Below are 18593 nucleotides of genomic sequence, written 5' to 3'. Positions count from 1 at the left end.
AGGTGGCAGAAGTGCATTTTATAAGACCTTGGTATGCATCTCTCCCATAGAAATACTTGCTTCGTAACAACCCGCAAGTACCAAGGCATCTTGGCGTGTTGCATGAAGGATGTTACGCATTGAAGTGACATTTTAGTTTGTGAACACAAACCGTTCAGTTGAAAATTGTAAAAAGTATTTTGTGTCAAAGTGAAAGTTATGTTTGAAATGTGTCTTTTCACAAAAATACTTTTTTTGTTCATTCATTCATTCATTTTCTACCGCTTTTCCTCACGAGATCCGCGGGGGTGCTGGAGCCTATCCCAGCTGTCTTCAGCCGAGAGGCGGGGTACACCCTGGACTGGTGGCCAGCCAATCACAGGGCACATATAGACAAACAACCATTCACACTCAAATTCATACCTATGGACAATTTGGACAATTACGTTATTTTGTGTGAGAAGCAAAATGAGGTGATGACACAACTGCACAATAGAAGAGATCATGTTTGGTGCAGTTTTAAGCTGTAAAAATGTCCATAAGGTCGCAGAAGGGCATTTTATAAGAGCTCGGCATACATCTTTCCCTTATAATATAATGTAAATACATTCTCCAGAGCAACCAGGAAGTGAAAAGGCATGGAGCCGTGTAGCGTAGGAAATTTGAATGCATGCACGTGCATGCATGTACACACACACACACACAGTTCACTTTCAAATATTGTACAAATATTGTTAAAATATTGTTAAAATTGTTGTCATGTAAAACAATTTTTGTGTTATTTTAGTTGTGTCATAGTTGTGTGGAGCCTATCCCAGCTGTCTTCAGGCGAGAGGCGGGGTACACCCTGGACTGGTCGCCAGCCAATCACAGGGCACATATAGACAAACAACCATTCACACTCACATTCATACCTACGGACAATTTGGACAATTATGTTATTTTGTGTGAGAAGCAAAATGAGGTGATGACACAACTGCACAATAGAAGAGATCATGTTTGGTGCAGTTTTAAGCTGTAAAAATGTCCATAAGGTCACAGAAGGGCATTTTATAAGATCTCGGCATACATCTTTCCTTTATAATGTAAATACATTCTCCAGTTTGGAGTTGCCAATCAACCGAGCATGTTTTTGGAATGTGGGAGGAAACCGGAGTACCCGCAGAAAACCCACGCATGCACGAGGATAACATGCAAACTCCACACAGAGATGGCCGAGGGTGGAATTGAACCCTGGTCTCCTAGCTGTGAGGTCTGCGTGCTAACCACTTGACCTCCTTTTTTGTTGAGAAATGATATTTTGCAGATGTTCTACTCCTGATTACTAAAGAACAGAAAAAGGTAGAAATGAGATGAGAGTCTAATCCAGGGGTCAGCAACCCACGGCTCCAGAGCCGCATGTGGCTTTTCAGCCTCTTTGTTGCGGCTCCCTTTGCAATGCTCAAGTATTTTTTTAACACCCGAATGAGGAAAATACGCATCTTTTGGAAAAAAATCGGACTTTCCATGAGACCGTATACTAGCAAGAGTACTTGATCAACTCCGCCTTTTCTCCTCTGAACTACTTTGATGCCGCAAAATTCCCTCCAAATTTGTACGTCAATCAAAATCTTGGGAGACTCGAAATTCGCAATTTGAGCACTTCGCTGAACGTTCCTTCAGGCGTCGGGTATTGAGGTCTAACCTAGATGATACTGTCATTAATCTATGAGTTGGCTTCCATTACACATACACACTGTACTTCTATTTGCAGTATTCTACTGTTAAAACCTGCTAAAAATAAGAAAGATTCAAACTTTTGAAAGTTTATAAGATATTGTTTTGAAATTATGCCTATTTTTCTTTATGATGGCTCTTTTGATAGTAAAGGTTGCCGACCCCTGGTCTAATGTTTCTTTCGGTATACCCCATTGTTATTTAGACCTACAACACAATAATCTGTGTGCCTTGAAAAATCAGTCAAAATCATCCTGTACCGAGAGGGACAGCTTTTGAATAATGTCTGGGATTGAGTCAGTTAAGAAAACAACATTTTTTTTTAATCGACAGTATAATTTAGGTTGTGCTCCTCGTATACAGGACTATATAGAGTTTGTCCAAGCACCGCCGTCTCTTAAAAAGTTCAGAGTTCAAATCCAGGGCATCCTTGTAGAAAAGCGGTTAGCAAGACGGTTCATTTTGGGTTCTGGGTTCAAATGTGGACTTTGGTCTTCCTGTGGGGAGTTTCCATGTCCTCCCTGTGCTTGTGTGGGTTCTCGTGGGTTACTCCGCCTTCTTCCCGCAGTCCAAAGACATGCATGTTGGGTTCATTTTAGACTCTAAATTGTCTGTAGATGGGAATGTGACAGTGAATAGCTGACTGTCTGTAAGGCTGTTCTTTATTCAGTTGTCACTTATCCTAAACAGTCCCAAAATGTTTGAACTTTAGAATTGCAGCGCCAGACAGACTGCTTCTCATTGATTTCTTTACAGGGAATTGTCTCGACCGTGTTACAGTGAAACCCGCTTATCCCGACACCACTCAGACTGGCTGACTGACATTGACGGAGCCAAAATAGAAACTAAAGCTTACTTACTATTTCTTGCTATTTACTTGTGCCTGTGGCCAGAGACGAAACCATACAAACGGGCAGTTTGACTGTAATTCAGGGGTTGAGCTATAGGGGGCATTGGTCTATGCCTGCAAGTTAATGTACTAGTGTCACTTTAAAGGGGACTATTAATCTTTTTCCACTTTTCTGACCTTTTAATGTAGTTAGAATGTTGTATTCTCGTGTTAAGCCATGCCAAAGTTTCAGGTAATGAGGTTTTGCGCATTTGGAAGTGAGCCCTGAAAGAAGTTTGGGATTTTTTACGAACAAGTTTTAGCTCTCTAAATAGTTTATTCATTTCCCGTCAACTCCTATGCCAACAAAATTAGAAAGTGGGGTTCGTCAGTAGTCCGGAAGTCCTCTGGAGCACTTGGGAGTGTGACCAATCACAGCGGAGTGGGCGTGCCCGGAGGCGGAATAAATTAAAACAGACCGCTTTAGAAATATAGCTGGAATAGGTGCAGATTCTGGAAGATCTAGAAAGCTCTTGAGTGAATTATGGTGTGTAACTTTCTATTGGAGTCCCCAACTCAATACAAAGGGCTGAAAATGAGCATAACAGACCAGTCGAGGTGTAGGATGCATGTTAATACAGCTTATTTTGCACTGAACAAGAAGTCAGTCTGTGCATGTTTTAATGCAGATGTTATGTTTTGGCTGCGTGATAATGAGTAAGTTGACAATACGACACCACGTCGACATACATGGAACAATCTTCATAAAAAAATATCCCTTTCGATCACAAATTTTTGGTCGAGAAAAGCGGTTAAACTGGTACTTTGAAGTAGGTGTATCACACGACACCCAACTTGCGAGATAATACACGTGATTGGGTCCACGGGACTAGACGGGATTTTAACAAAAATATTAAGAAAAGTACAATGAGAAAAAATGACTGGACAAACAGTACGAGCCTGGCAGTTGTCAGGTGCATTTGGTAACGATTACTGTCCCACAAATTGATGCTAAACGATATTATTGTCTATATATTTTTTTAGACAAATAAACCACTATAATGATAATATAGCTACAGATTAAAAGCAAAATTATATTTATCACTCACAATAGTTTAACTGTCATTGGGAAAGACTTAGCAGTTGCTGAACTGCGCCCTCAGGTGGTTTAGAGAGGAAGTCGTGTTTCTACACACCAATGAATGAGCAGTTAGCTTAGCCCTTAGCAACATGTGATGTTCCGGTTCTTGACGTACAGTAAGTTATTAAAAAAACTGCGAACTAAAAGTAGTTGAGATGGGTTATAAACATAACATATTTGCACGTATTACAAGTTTGAGTTATACCGTGTGGAAGTTTTTTTCATAAATAGTACTACATAATATTACTAAACTTGCTGTGTATGTTGTAAATATTGTAAAATGTCAATTTAAATTGTATTAATAAAAGGTGTAACGCTGTCCCTCGTTTATCGCGGTTCATTGGCTCCAGACCCGATGAGTGAGTTTCCATAGTTTTTTTCTGCCCCTGTGCCACATTTTAGACACCCATGCGTGTTTCACCAGGAAGGCAAGGCATTGCCATGCGAAAAGAGGAATGTGTCCAAGCTCAATTTTGGACAATTTTAACAGATTTTTCAAGGCTCGCAGAATATTATGTTGAATAAAAATGGCTATATAAAGAAAGATTACACTCTCATCTTTCTACCTTTTTCTATTCTTTAGAAATCAAATATTTAGTTTCAGAAAAATGTTATTTCTCAACAAAAAAATTCAGAAAAAGATACATTTCAAGCACAAATTTATACAAAAATATCTAAACAACGATGCCACAACATAAATAACACTTGTAGAGCGCCTACTTTTTAGTAAAAAATCACCAGGCGACAGAAGTGGGACCAACTTAAGCGGGTTTCACTGTAAAATGAGGACATTATACAGGCTGTACATTTAATTGCAGGATTTTAACCTTCACATCCCGCACAAGAAGGCAACACAGAATATGTTGGCACATACCATACCCAGTTTTTTTTGTGGTTGCTGTGGCTGATTGCAGCCAATTTAGAGCAGGTGTATTTGGTTTTGAGGAGCCTGGCTCCCCTGATTGGCTGCAGCGAGGACCGAGCCCTCCTTAAAAGGCAGAGGGAGCCGACAGGAAGAGGAGGAGCACCTCCCATTGCACTCTCAACCTGACCCGCCACACCTTTGACTTGTTTGGCTTTAAACAAATGGACGCTGTATGCTTGTTTTTTCTGTCAAATCTATTTCTTGTACAAGTTAGGGTGGAACTGATGGTACTTGGGATCTTATCATAATGTTTCTGAAAGATATTATTGGCAAAATGGCGACAAAGAGAACATGGAAGACGCCATGATGCCACTCAATGTGTGTAAGAGCTAAAAGCTACTTAGCTGACAGAAGCAATATGTAAAGCTAAAAGAATACATATCTGCAAGTTCATATATTACATGCGGAGTTCCCCAGGGGTCAATACCGGGACCAAAGCTGTTCAACTTGTACATCAATGATATCTCCAAAGTCACAAAAGAATTAAAGCTGGTATTATTTGCGGATGATACTACTGCTGAATTTATACAAAAGAATTAAAGCTGGTATTATTTGCGGATGATACCACTGCTTTTCATTAGAAAGGTCAGAAAAGAATTGTTCTCGAATCAGAAATCACTCCACACTCTTTATTGCTCTCTGGTTCTACCATATCTTACTTATTGTGTGGAAATATGGGCTAATAACTATAAAAGCAATCTTCACTCGCTAAATGTACTGCAAAAAAGGTCAGTAAGGATAATTCATAATGCCGCCTACAGGGAACATACTAACTCCTTATTTCTAAAATCACAAATACTTCAACTTGCTGATATAGTTCATCTTCAAACAGCTAAAATAATGCATAAGGCTAAAAATAAGCAATTAGCTAAAAATGTCATCCAATACTTCTCTACAAGAGAGGAGAAATATGATCTCAGGGAAGAAGTACGTTTGAAACACTTCTATGCTAGGACTACGTTATGCTAGCCATAGCATTTCAGTATGTGGAATCAAACTATGGAATGGATTGAGTAAGGAAATCAAACAATGCACAACGATGAGCCAATTCAAGAAACAATACAAGCAGTTGATGTTTGCTAAATACAAGGATGAAGACTCTTGAACCAGTCATGATGTGCTATATATATCACTATATTGACACGCACTATGGTACCCATTATGGCATTGGATGCTCATATCACCTAATACTCCGGTACTTGACAAAAAATTAAAAAAAAAAATCAAAATTAAACTATATTATGAAAGCAGGAAGTGAACAAATGTAACAGTTATTGATTGTAAAAGTACCAGATGGAGGGGTAGGATTTAATAAACTTTGCTTCTTCCTACTCCTTTTGGACATGTGGAACTGGGAACTGATTATGGGATGCACTCAATTGTAATCTGATGCATGTTCAAATGAAATAAAACCATTACCAAGAGTGTTTGAATTCCTTCTCCAAACACGAGTTCTTATACTCACATTAAGTTAGTAGTAGTAGTAGTAGTAGTAGATTTTAGGTTCATCCTGAAATACCACCCGTGGGTGGTACACGAAGCCGGCATCGAGATAGACTTGTTGCCAATCGGCGCCGGCCAAATGAAATGAAAATGACCTCGAGTAAATCACACTGCATTTCTGCGGTCAGCGAGATATTCTTGGCAACGCGAGACAGTTTGATCATTTGCTGAGGCAGATGTACAGAAGTGTTTTATTTCAGGGGTAGATCAAAAGTCTTTTCACGCTGCGTCTGACCACATCTCGGATTATATTGGGATTTATTTGTATTGGGCCTATCCACTTCACAGGGAGGCCTGGTCGTCAACAAATCCTCTCCGACACTCCCTGTTTTGATCAAAATCTGCACATGAATCTGGAATCTGGATCAAACTGCTCAGGTCTGTTATGCACTTATCACAGTGGGCGCAGCTCTGTTCCTAACTGGTGTTGAAAGGTCCCATTGTGCTGCATCGGAGCTGGCCGCTAGCAGATGTGGGCTAGTTATGGCCGATGCTTCCTCTCCTCTCATCACCGTCTGTGTCACTGCCCTCCCCTCCCATTCAGGCCAGTGGAAGGATGTTGTGAAAGCACATGATCACACATCCATGCACGCAAGCCTGCTATCGTTCGCCGGACCAGATGCTTCGTTTGGAGGGATTTCATGTGTTGACTGGGAGTAAGCAAAGTCAACTTCAACTCACCGCCTCTTTAGTGTTGCCCCTCCACAACATGGAGGGGTTGTATGCCTTGAAAATCCTGTGGCACAGAATAAGGAAGACAATCCACGATGACTTGACGTATATTCACCCTCAGGATTTATTCTTCTAAAAGATAACAACACTTCAGATATCATAAGATGATTACATCAACAATTTGTTTCCAGACACATTTCACATTTTTCAATTAGCCTGCTTCATGCTATTAACTGTACATTAAAGCTGGCTAGCATTAGCCATTTCGCTTATGTTCATATGCTCTACAACACATTTTATATTTCAGCTGTTTACTCTAGCAAATTTCTAAACTCTTGACAGCATAAATTATCTCTACTTTGTACTAACCTGTGGTACAGAATTCATTCATTCATAAGGAAGACAATCCACGATGACTTGACGTATATTAACCCTCCGGATTTATTCTTCCTGTAGAATAACAACACTTCAGATATCATAAGATGTATACATCAACAATTACCAATTTATTTCCAGACACATTTCACATTTTTCAATTAGCCTGCTTCATGCTATTAACTGTACATTAAAGCTAGCTAGCATTAGCCATTTCGCTTACGTTCAAATGCTCTACAACACATTTTATAACAAACGTTTTGCAGTCAACTGTTTACTCTAGCAACTTTCTAAACTTTTTACAGCCGTTAAAATATAAATTATCTCTACTTTGTACTAACCTGTGGTACAGAATTCATTCATTCATTCATTCATTCATAATGAAGACAATCCACGATGACTTGACGTATATTCACCCTCAGGATTTATTCTTCTAAAAAATAACAACACTTCAGATACCATAAGATGATTACATCAACAATTTGTTTCCAGACACAGTTCACATTTTTCAATTAGCCTGCTTCATGCTATTAACTGTACATTAAAGCTGGCTAGCATTAGCCATTTCGCTTATGTTCATATGCTCTACAACACATTTTATATTTCAGCTGTTTACTCTAGCAAATTTCTAAACTCTTGACAGCCGTTAGTATAAATTATCTCTACTTTGTACGAACCTGTGGTACAGAATAAGGAAGACAATCCACAATGACTTGACGTATATTCACCCTCAGGATTTATTCTTCCTGTCAAAAATAACAACACTTCAGATATCATAACACGATTACATCAACAATTACCAATTTGTTTCCACACACATTTCACATTTTTCAATTAGCCTGCTTCATGCTATTAACTGTACATTAAAGCTAGCTAGCATTAGCCATTTAGCTTCTGTTCAAATGCTCTACAACACATTTTATAACAAACGTTTTGCAGTCAACTGTTTACTCTAGCAACTTTCTAAACTCTTTACAGCCGTTAGTATAAATTATCTCTACTTTGTACTAACCTGTGGTACAGAATTCATTCATAAGGAAGACAATCCACGATGACTTGACGTATATTCACTCTCAGTATTTGTTCTTCCTGTCAAAAATAACAACACTTCAGATATCATAACATGATTACATCAACAATTACCAATTTGTTTCCAGACACATTATACATTTTTCAATTAGCCAGCTTCATGCTATTAACTGTACATTGAAGCTAGCTAGCATTAGCCATTTCGCTTATGTTCAAATGCTCTACAACACATTTTATATTTCAGCTGTTTACTCTAGCAACTTTCTAAACTCTTTACAGTCGTTAGTATAAATTATCTCTACTTTGTACGAACCTGTGGTACAGAATAAGGAAGAAAATTCACGATGACTTGACGTATATTCACCCTCAGGATTTATTCTTCCTCTGTCGTTTTATTACCTACTCTATACCACCATCGCTGCTAGCTCCCCCTAGTGGATCTTGCGGTATTACACCCAAACGCCAACAATGGAGATTTGGTTATTTCAGAAACAAACATAGGGTGTCTTTTTTTTTTTCTTTTACAACTGAATTTTATATGTATGACAATTAAATGTTCTAACCATATTTATGCATTTTAAACAGCTTTTTTAAAAACCATATTACCTTATCTTTTATGTACCTTACGCTAGCTTTGTCCCTGCAGAATCAACCTCCGTTCTATACTAATCACCTTAAAGACACGGCCGTGTTATTCAATAATCGCCTCCAGTGAGTCCGACTCGTTTCATGTCCTAAACAGCAGCTGACTCCTGTGGTATAAAATAATCGAGGCAAGGAATAGGACGGTGGGTGGGGGTGTCAGCAAGAGCGGGTGGTTGGAAAAACAAACTGGAAGTGCAGCAGAGGCCAATTCTCTCTGACTTGCTCGGCGTTCTCTTTTGCCGTCGTACTAATAATCAATCCATTCCCTGCCCCTCTCTGCTGGGCCTCTCTCTCTCTCTCTACACCCGTGCACGCACAGCTGCACAGCAGACCCCATCGGGAAGGCTGGGGCCAGGTGGCGTTGCAAAGGGAAGGATGGGAGCATTTCCAGGAGAAAGGCCGATACGCATACAGACATGATGGAATAGTCCAAATTCACAATAGCCACGTTTACATGAGTTTTTCTCTTTCCGAGTGACCTTTCCGAAAGCAATGGTGTATATATATCAGCGGTCTCAAACACGCGGCCCGCGGGCCAAATGTGGCCCGCAGGACATTAGTTTGCGGCCCCCGCCTTGATATGAAAATGTAATGTTAGTGCGGCCCGCGCAAGTTTGATATGGATGCTGTATGGTATCATACACAGAAAAAATTATTACATTTGATTAATGTTCATGTTAAAGGTTAAATAACTGTTAATAGTTATCCTCCCTATCCGTGTGGAAGTGGTAAGTTTTGGGCTATTTAAGTTGAAAGGAAATAACTTGAAGGCTACCGTTGAGGTTGCTAGCTCTCTAGTTTGCGAGTTAGCATGTGTCTCGAGACCCTGCAGTTGCGCAATATGTTGTAAATAAAAAGAGTATAAATGTGACTATAGTCGTGTTTTGTCATGTCTACAGGGCTCTAATAATGCTTTGTTCGTTTTAATCTGAAAAAAACCATTTGTTTTTATTATTTGCCGTTTTATTATTATTATATTTATTACTGATTAATTGATTTTCTTTTCTTGATTTGTTTATTTATTTTTCATCTTATTTTGTGTAGAAAAATAAAAATTAAGATATTTTAGAACAGTGGAATGTTTTATCAGAGCTTTTATTGTAGAAAATCGTAACTAAAGCAAAGTTTATTCATTTTTCTGTTTTTAATAAATGCGAAAAAATTTAATAAATTTTTGGTTTTTTTTGGGAAAACCTGATGCGACCCAGTCTCACCCAGACCCTAGCTCCAGTGTCCCCCAGGTAAATTGAGTTTGAGACCCCTGGTATACATGGAAAGGAATATTCCAATTGCGTGTCTACAACAAAGGTTCCATTCTTTCCGTTTGAGCAAATAACCCGAATGGGATTGGAATATTTGTGTCCATGTATACGTGGCTCCTGACAAGGAGAACTGCCGATTTACAACAGCTAATTATAGTCAATATATCAACGTGCGCTGCTCACGTGCACGCTCACGTCTCTTTTATCTCTTGGAGGATAATACCGCTCATGCCTGTGGTCGTGGCTTCCATCATGTTGGCTTCTTCACTGCGCCACTCGCCTCTGTGGGAAAACAATTTGTGGCTGATGTTTCTTTAAATTCCTTTGAGAATGTTAAGAAGACACTTTTTGCCTTTTGGATATCAGAACATAATTCATATCTCCAGATTCTCCCGGCATCGGTTGTGCTTTATACTTACACCAGGGACAGGCGTTTGCGTCAAGCGAAATCAGGACAGAGTGTTATGTGTCTGTGTGTGCTATGTTTGAACTATTGGACGATTCCAGATAATAAAACACACAAACACAAGCCTTCCTGGTGGTTGCTACCCTTCTTTTGTTTTAAAAGATGCTTATTTAGTTGAGATTATTTTGGTTCATTCATCACCAACTTGGTGAATTGTGTTATTTTTGGTTGCACTGTGGCGTTTGGGTTGATGACCTCGTGTTGGTTTGCGTTCAGTGTTGCCAACTTGGCGGCTTTGTCTCTAAATTTGACCACATTCGAAACCCTCTTGGCATCGCTGGGGCATTTTCTGGTATTTGGGGACTTAAAAGTGAAAGCACGTTTTCTTACATGTTTACGTTCCGGAGAGAGTACAGACGAAATCATTAGAAAGGTCAGAGAAGAAATGATCACACTAAAAAGATGGTTTGATGATAATAGATTATCCTTAAGTAAAACTAAAATCATGCTGTTTGCTAACAGCAGAAAGGACACTCACCAGCAAATACAAATAGACGGTGTAGACATTGAAAGGGTGAACGAAAATACATTTCTGGGGATCACAATAGATGAAAATATGAGCTGGAAACCTCATATTACAAATATATATACAAATACAAATATTTCAATATTGAACAAAGCAAAAAATTTGTTCTCAATCAGAAATCACTCCACACTCTTTATTGCTCTCTGGTTCTACCATATCTTACTTATTGTGTGGAAATATGGGATAATAACTATAAAAGCAATCTTCACTGGCTAAATGTACTGCAAAAAAGGCCAGTAAGGATAATTCATAATGCCGCCTACAGAGAACATACTAACTCCTTATTTCTAAAATCACAAATACTTCAACTTGCTGATATAGTTCATCTTCAAACAGCTAAAATAATGCATAAGGCTAAAAATAACCAATTAGCTAATAATGTCATACAATACAATATATATCACTATATTGACACTTACTATGGTACACATTATGTCATTGGATGCTCATATCACCTCCACTTTGGTATGTGATTAAATTAAATTAAATTAAATAATTTAAATATATATATATTTTTAAAATATAATAATAATAATGAATAAAAATAAAAAACAAAACCTTACCATCAAAACTAAAAAAATAAAATAAAGGAAAAATTTAAAAAAAATAACCATACCTAAAAATAAATAAAATAAAATAAAATGCACCTCGTACCGAAGTACAAGTAAAAAAACAACAACAAAAAAACCTTAAACTGTATTATGGAAAGCAGGAAGTGAACAAATGTAACAGTTACTGATTGTAAAAGTACCAGATGGAGGGGTAGGATTTAATAAGCTTTGCTTCTTCCTACTCCTTTTGGACATGTGGAACTGTGAACTGATTATGGGATGTACTCAATTGTAATCGGATGCATGTTCAAATGAAATAAAACCATTACCATTACCATTGACCAGCCAGGTAGTAAAGTCCAATTTGCCTCACTGGTTTCAGAATAAGATTTATCAACAATCCTGTCCACAAAATCGAATCATATATATTTTTTTCATTTCACAAATGATGATCAATTATGCCGATCTACGGCTTTCCCCCCCAAAAAAGCAAGCAGAGGGAAATGCTCAGTGTGTGCCGCTTCAGAGGTTAAGAAGGCTCCACGGCAAGACGGGGGTAATAACTCACAGAGGTCTCAACTCTCCTTTTTTAAAAGCAACACTACAAGACCGACATCAAGGCAACCTTCAGGAGGAAATGAGATGGAAAAAAAGAAAAGAAAAGCTCACAGCAGGAGTCGGAGGAGCCCCATTTCCAAATTATTAATATTGTTTTTCAAAGAAATCCAAACACTCTCAGGGGATTAAGAGGAAAAAGAAGGGGTAGTAGGAAAAAAAAAAAAAAAAAAGAAGCAGGTAGAAGATCTCGACCGATGCCATTTTTGTTGTTGTTGTTGTTACAGCTGACCTGTCGACACGAGAGAGATGGATGAAAAAAAAAAACGAGTAGTGGCCTTGGTTATATAAAGACCGAAAGCTGAATGAAACACTATCTTTATGGCTGGGTTACAGCGAGAACTGGAACTGACGCTTTGGCTGTAGCTAAAAAAACATCCTCAGCTCTGAGCTTGTCGTTTTCATTCAGACTCTTGGTTTTTTTTTTTTTTTTTTTTTTTTTTTTTACTTTCAGCTTCCCTGCGCTCGCTGTCAGCGGTGGGACGCACCGTCACACAATGTCCTTCCATTTTCCAAACCCCCCCCCCCCCCCAGTCGCCTCACACGGTATCGCACTAATGGTCACAACATCACGGGACAAGTTAGTCCTGAACGTAACGCAAATAAAACGTCATGCGTTTTAGGAGTGGCTGATGTGGTAGTAAATAGCAGTCTGGAGTTGCTTCAACAATAACAGTCCTCTGAAATCACAGGGATAATAACACCCCCCCCCCCCCCCCCCCTTAGATTTCCCTCATTGAGGGGATGTTTTTCCTCCCCGCTCCGTTGGGAAACACTATTGTAGTGATGGGATAACTTGTCACATTAAGCCGCTTGTGTACAACATGGAGGTCCATCTTGCATCAATTAAAATCTCCGAGGCGTCTGGTTTTGATTAGGGGTCCTAGCATAACCGAGTTGATTCCTTTCTTAATGAAAACCACCGGAGAGGCTGAGCTGTGCTAAAAAAGTGTTTAACAAAGAATAATAGCTGAGTGGGGAAGGTATGCTGCTCTCATCCTCGTCCCCCCCCCCCCCCCCCCCCACCAACGTTTACTTTCTTCAGGCCTGTCGGCATGCCAGAGAGTGGCCCCTAGTCTTGGAGGGCTGCACGGGGTACGAGGTGAAGAGTTCGGGAAAGCGACTGATATTTTTACTCCCTTTTTTGCTCTTGGATCCGGCAAAATCCTGCACTTTTTTTTTTTTGTATGTAACTAAGGTTTTACACTACTGGCTGATTTTACACTGAACCTACTCTTCCTGGGACCTTAGCACTTTCTTTCATTCATTCATTCATTCATTCATTCTGGGTGCTGGAGACTATCCCAGGTGTCCACCCCGGACTGGTGGCCAGCCAATCACAGGGCACATATAGACAGGGGGTGGAATTGAACTCGGGTCTCCTAGCTGTGAGGCATGAGCACTAACCACTTGTCCACTGAGCAGCCTGAGAACAAAACAGTAAACATTCATTCATTCATTTTCTACCGCTTATCCTCACAAGGGTCGCAAGGGTGCTGGAGCCTATCCCAGCTGTCTTCAGGCGAGAGGCGGGGTACACCCTGGACTGGTGGCCGGCCAATCACAGGGCACATATAGACAAACAACCATTCACACTCACATTCATACCTATGGACAATTTGGAGTCGCCAATTAGCCTAGCATGTTTTTGGAATGTGGGAGGAAACCGGAGCACCCGGAGAAACACGTTTGGAGGGATTTCATGTGTTGAATCGGAGTAAGCAAAATCAACTTCCCCTCACCGCCAGTTAAACACTCCTGGCTAATTTAACACTGAACAACTCTTCCTCCACCTCTGCTATTTTGTTATGTATATCTTATCATGGGACCTTGTCACTTTCATTCATTTATTCTGGGTGCTGGAGCCTATCCCAGCTGTCTTCGGGCGAGAGGCGGGGTACACCCTGGACTGGCGGCCAGCCAATCACAGGGCACATATAGACAAACAACCATTCACACTCACATTCATACCTATGGACAATTTGGAGTGGCTAATTAACCTAGCATGTTTTTGGAATGTGGGAGGAAACCGGAGTACCCGGAGAAAACCCACACATGCACGGGGAGAACATGCAAACTCCACACAGAGATGGCCGAGGGTGGAACTGAACCCGGGTCTCCTAACTGAGGTCTGCGCACTAACCACTCATCCACTCATCCACCATGCAGCCTGGACAGCAATCAATTATATAATAATCATTATTATATTATTAATTAGCCTACTATTATTACTATCATCATTATTCTTCTTCTGATTATTACTACTACTACAAGTAGTAGTATTAGCCTGCGTATTGGATTGCTTATTAGCCTGCTTTTCCCGTATTATATAAAATTTGTCAATTTTTTTTTAAGCCCCCCTAAAATAGGCCTAATGACGCCACTGGTGGATGCTAACAGGCAAGATCTACTTGTGTTGATTAGCTATGTCTATTTACTGTTCATGGACATGGAATTGAACTCGGGTCTCCTAGCTGTGTGGCCTGCGCGCTAACCACTCTTCCGCTGTGCAGCCCACAAAATAACAATTTGGAGTCGCTAATTAACCTAGCATGTTTTTGGAATGTGGGAGGAAACCGGAGTACCCGGAGAACATGCAAACTCCACACAGAGATGTCCGAGGGTGGAATCAAACTCGGGTGTCATAGCTGTGTGGCCTGCGCGCTAACCACTCATCCGCCGTGCAGCCCGCAAAATAAGATTAAATAAGCAATTTAAGACATACATAAAACTCCTGCTCACTAAATTGGTACTTTAGTGATGAGTCTAGTGCCTGTCTCATTGAACAATTACTGACACCTAGTGGCCAATGTAGAACACAATACTACATTCACTGTTAGAATGCTTCTTCTGTCTTGTATTTGTATTGTAGCTCATTTAGCCATTTTTATGCTTGAAAGTGCATCATGTAGGCCATGAATAAATATTGTTCATATTTGATGTAATCTAATTATTCTCCACATTTTTATTTTTTATTTTTATTTTTATTTTTATTTTTATTTTTATTTTTATTTATTTTTTATTTATTTTTTATTTTTTATTACACGGGAGCCAGGCAACGCCATTTCTTTGGCAATTTCCCTGCTGTGTTATTGTGCAATGACAATAAAGAAAGTCTATGTCTATGTCTACATCGTGACCGGTTGACACTGAGAGTGTATTGTATTGTGTACACACACACAATATTCCAGACAGTGACGGTTGGGGGCATCGACGGTTCCGGAAAACCGTGTTGGTTCACCAAGAGTACAGGAATGCGTCAAGTGAAGTTTGGATGTTGTCATCGTAACGCAGGGCGTTTCTGAAAATCATGCCTGATCTACAGTACGTGACGCAGCTTTCCACATTCTTTCATCTTGGCTATTTTCTTATCTCTGACTGTCCCCTGAATGCGTCATCGCTGTGATCAGGTCCTCCTAGGGGCAGCGTATCTGTGTCATGCGATTCATGCGATGCCTGCGATTCAAAGAAAAGGAAGCCTGGAGGAGACACTCGGTCAAACGCAAGCATGATCGCAGATCGTCTCCAACTGATAGAGCAACACTTTTACAAAAGAAATGTAAAAAATATACTATATATTTTTTAAAAATATATATATATACTTTATATTTTTTATGGTCAGAATTCATTGATAAAAATTCTGTATTGCATATTACTTGCACTAAAATTTAATATTTCGCTTTTCTTAAATATATTTGACATGTAATAGAATAGCAACTCCAAATTCTCCATAGGTATGAATGTGAGTGTGAATGGTTGTTTGTCTATATGTGCCCTGTGATTGGCTGGCCACCCCAACCCTCACCTGAAGTCAACTGTAGGTTCCAGCATACTCCATATGGATGGATGATAATTACAGTGATTGGACACTTAATTTTGCATACAATATTCCAGTTTTATCTAAAACTTCTGCCTTTACAAAGATATATAATGCTATTTTTATGATAAAAATTATGTGTCTGTGGTGGAGTGGATCCCCATGCATTCTTGATGCAGTTGACTGCAAAAAAAAACCAAAATATGCATTTTATTAAAAAAAAATCCACAATAATTTATAAATATGTGCTAATACACACATGAGACACAACAGTTACAGACAACAATACGTTTAATAAGGCATATTTGGTGATGAAACCTAGACAACTCTTGATGTGTTTATGTGCAAACCTCCAAAAACGTGAGCGCCAGACATTTTTGAGAGTCTTGTGTTTAACAAAGACAAACAAAGTACCTTTTCATTCAGACAACTTTCTCCTGGGCATCTGGTGCCCCTGGTAGCCTGGCTTTGTTCCGTGAAATTCCGGTGAGTCAACTCACTCCGCTACCACGACAGTCGTCAACTATTTAGCTGAGATGGACCTAATGGATGAGGTACGACAGTCACTTTTATTCAAATGTTATTACCATTCAAAGCCATGTATTTATTTGCTGAGAGCAGATAATGAACTCATTCAATCCTTCTGGGTAGCGGACATTTTTGATGATTTTTTTTTACTGTTTTTCCAAGGCACACAGAATATTGTGTTCTTGGTCTATATATACATGGTATACACCAAAATAAAGATTACACTCTCATCTTTCATCAGAAAAAAAATATTTGTTTCTACATTTTTCCGTTCTTTAGTAATCCGGACTAGAACATGGGTAAGTTTCACCAAAATATCAGTTCTCAACAAAAAAAGGAAGAGAAATAACTTTTTGTGAAAAGATACATTTCTAGCATTACTTTCATTTTCATACAAATTTAGTAATATATATTTCGCTGCGAATGGCTGCACAACGGATGAGTGGTTTGCACGCAGTTCGATTCCACCCTCCACAACGATGAGCCAATTCAAGAACCAATACAAGCAGTTGATGTTTGCTAAATCCAAGGATGAAGAGTCTTGAACCAGTCATGATGTGCTATATATATCACTATATTGACACGCACTATGGTACACATTATGGCATTGGATGCTCATATCACCTTGTCAAATAAAACTAAAAAAATTAAAATGAAAAAAAACTAAAAAATATCATGAAAGCAGGAAGTGAACAAATGTAACAGTTACTGATTGTAAAAGTACCAGATGGAGGGGTAGGATTTAATAAGCTTTGCTTCTTCCTACTCCTTTTGGACATGTGGAACTGTGAACTGATTATGTGATGCACTCAATTGGAATCTGATGCATGTTCAAATGAAATAAAACAATTACCATTACAAACTTTCCATTGTACAAGTTTGCAGTAAAATCTGGAAAAAAAAACCAAATTTTCACAATTTATGTGCAGGTTAATCGAATCGTGATAACCGGAAAGCGATTTTGAACCTTCTGAATGACCAGTCATGATGTGCTATATATATCACTATATTGACACTTACTATGGTACCCATTATGCCATTGGATGCTCATATCACCTTGTACTTTGGTACGGGACAAAAAATAAAAATTAAAAAATTAAAAAATTAAAAAATTAAAAAATTAAAAAATTAAAAAATTTAAAAAATTTAAAAAATTTAAAAACCTTAAACTGTATTATGAAAGCAGGAAGTGAACAAATGTAACAGTTACTGATTGTAAGATTGTAAGTACACAATTGAGGGGTAGGATTTAATAAGCTTAGCTTCTTCCTACTCCTTTTGGACATGTGGAACTGTGAACTGATTATGGGATGCATTCAATTGTAATCTGATGCATGTTCAAATGAAATAAAACCATTACCATTACCATTACTCTTGTGTCATAACCGCTTCTATAATTTAGCTCCGGTTCGGAGTCTGAAGCGGCTACCAGACTCAAAGTAGCTTTTTAATGACCACACCATTCATTGCTGGAAGGCTAAGCATAAATCTGACTTGTTTATGGGGCTCACAGGGCAGCAAGAAGACGAACGCAGCAGGAAGCCCTACGGAGATAAAAGATCAGTGCAAATAGTTTAGTAAAAGTACGGCGGAGGCTTTTTGGAACCTCTTTTATTTCCTTTTTGAAGAGGAGTGACAGCTGCTTGCAGTGGAAGAATAAAGAATTGATGCGGCGTGCAGGGGGAGGCCACTGGGCTCCGGGGGACGGGAGAAAGGTTCCTGCTGAAATATTGAAGGAGACTGGAGATGGGACCAAAGCATGTCCGTGTCCTGTCTCCGCAGCCAACAATGTGCGTGCTCCGCTGTGGAATTCAGCTCGACAGCTAAGGTGAGCGGGTTCCTGGGAGAATGTGTCCAACAAAGTCTTTGTCCAAATGCACATGCGGCTATCTGTATTGTTGGGAGTGGGTGTGTCGAGATCTTGACTTCCATCCAGAGAAGGCTGATGAGAAAAAGAACTTAACGGTGAATTATTACATGCCACAAAGGAGGCGGACTGCTGTTGATTTTGACA

The 18593-nt window shown here is 39.3% G+C and overlaps 1 long non-coding RNA gene across 1 annotated transcript; it reads right to left on the bottom strand.

Moving 5' to 3' along the window:
• Window positions 1-7228: 7228 nt before the first annotated feature.
• On the bottom strand, window positions 7229-8572 carry LOC131131390 (uncharacterized). Its single transcript, XR_009130187.1, has 3 exons — window positions 8483-8572; window positions 8153-8229; window positions 7229-7886 (listed from the first exon to the last, which is right to left on the bottom strand). It is a non-coding gene; the product is annotated as an uncharacterized LOC131131390 (long non-coding RNA).
• Between the last annotated feature and the right edge of the window lie 10021 nt (window positions 8573-18593).

The sequence above is a fragment of the Doryrhamphus excisus genome, chromosome 6 (assembly GCF_030265055.1).
Source record: "Doryrhamphus excisus isolate RoL2022-K1 chromosome 6, RoL_Dexc_1.0, whole genome shotgun sequence".
Lineage (NCBI taxonomy): Eukaryota > Metazoa > Chordata > Actinopteri > Syngnathiformes > Syngnathidae > Doryrhamphus > Doryrhamphus excisus.
This window is presented reverse-complemented; position numbering and strand designations above follow the sequence as displayed.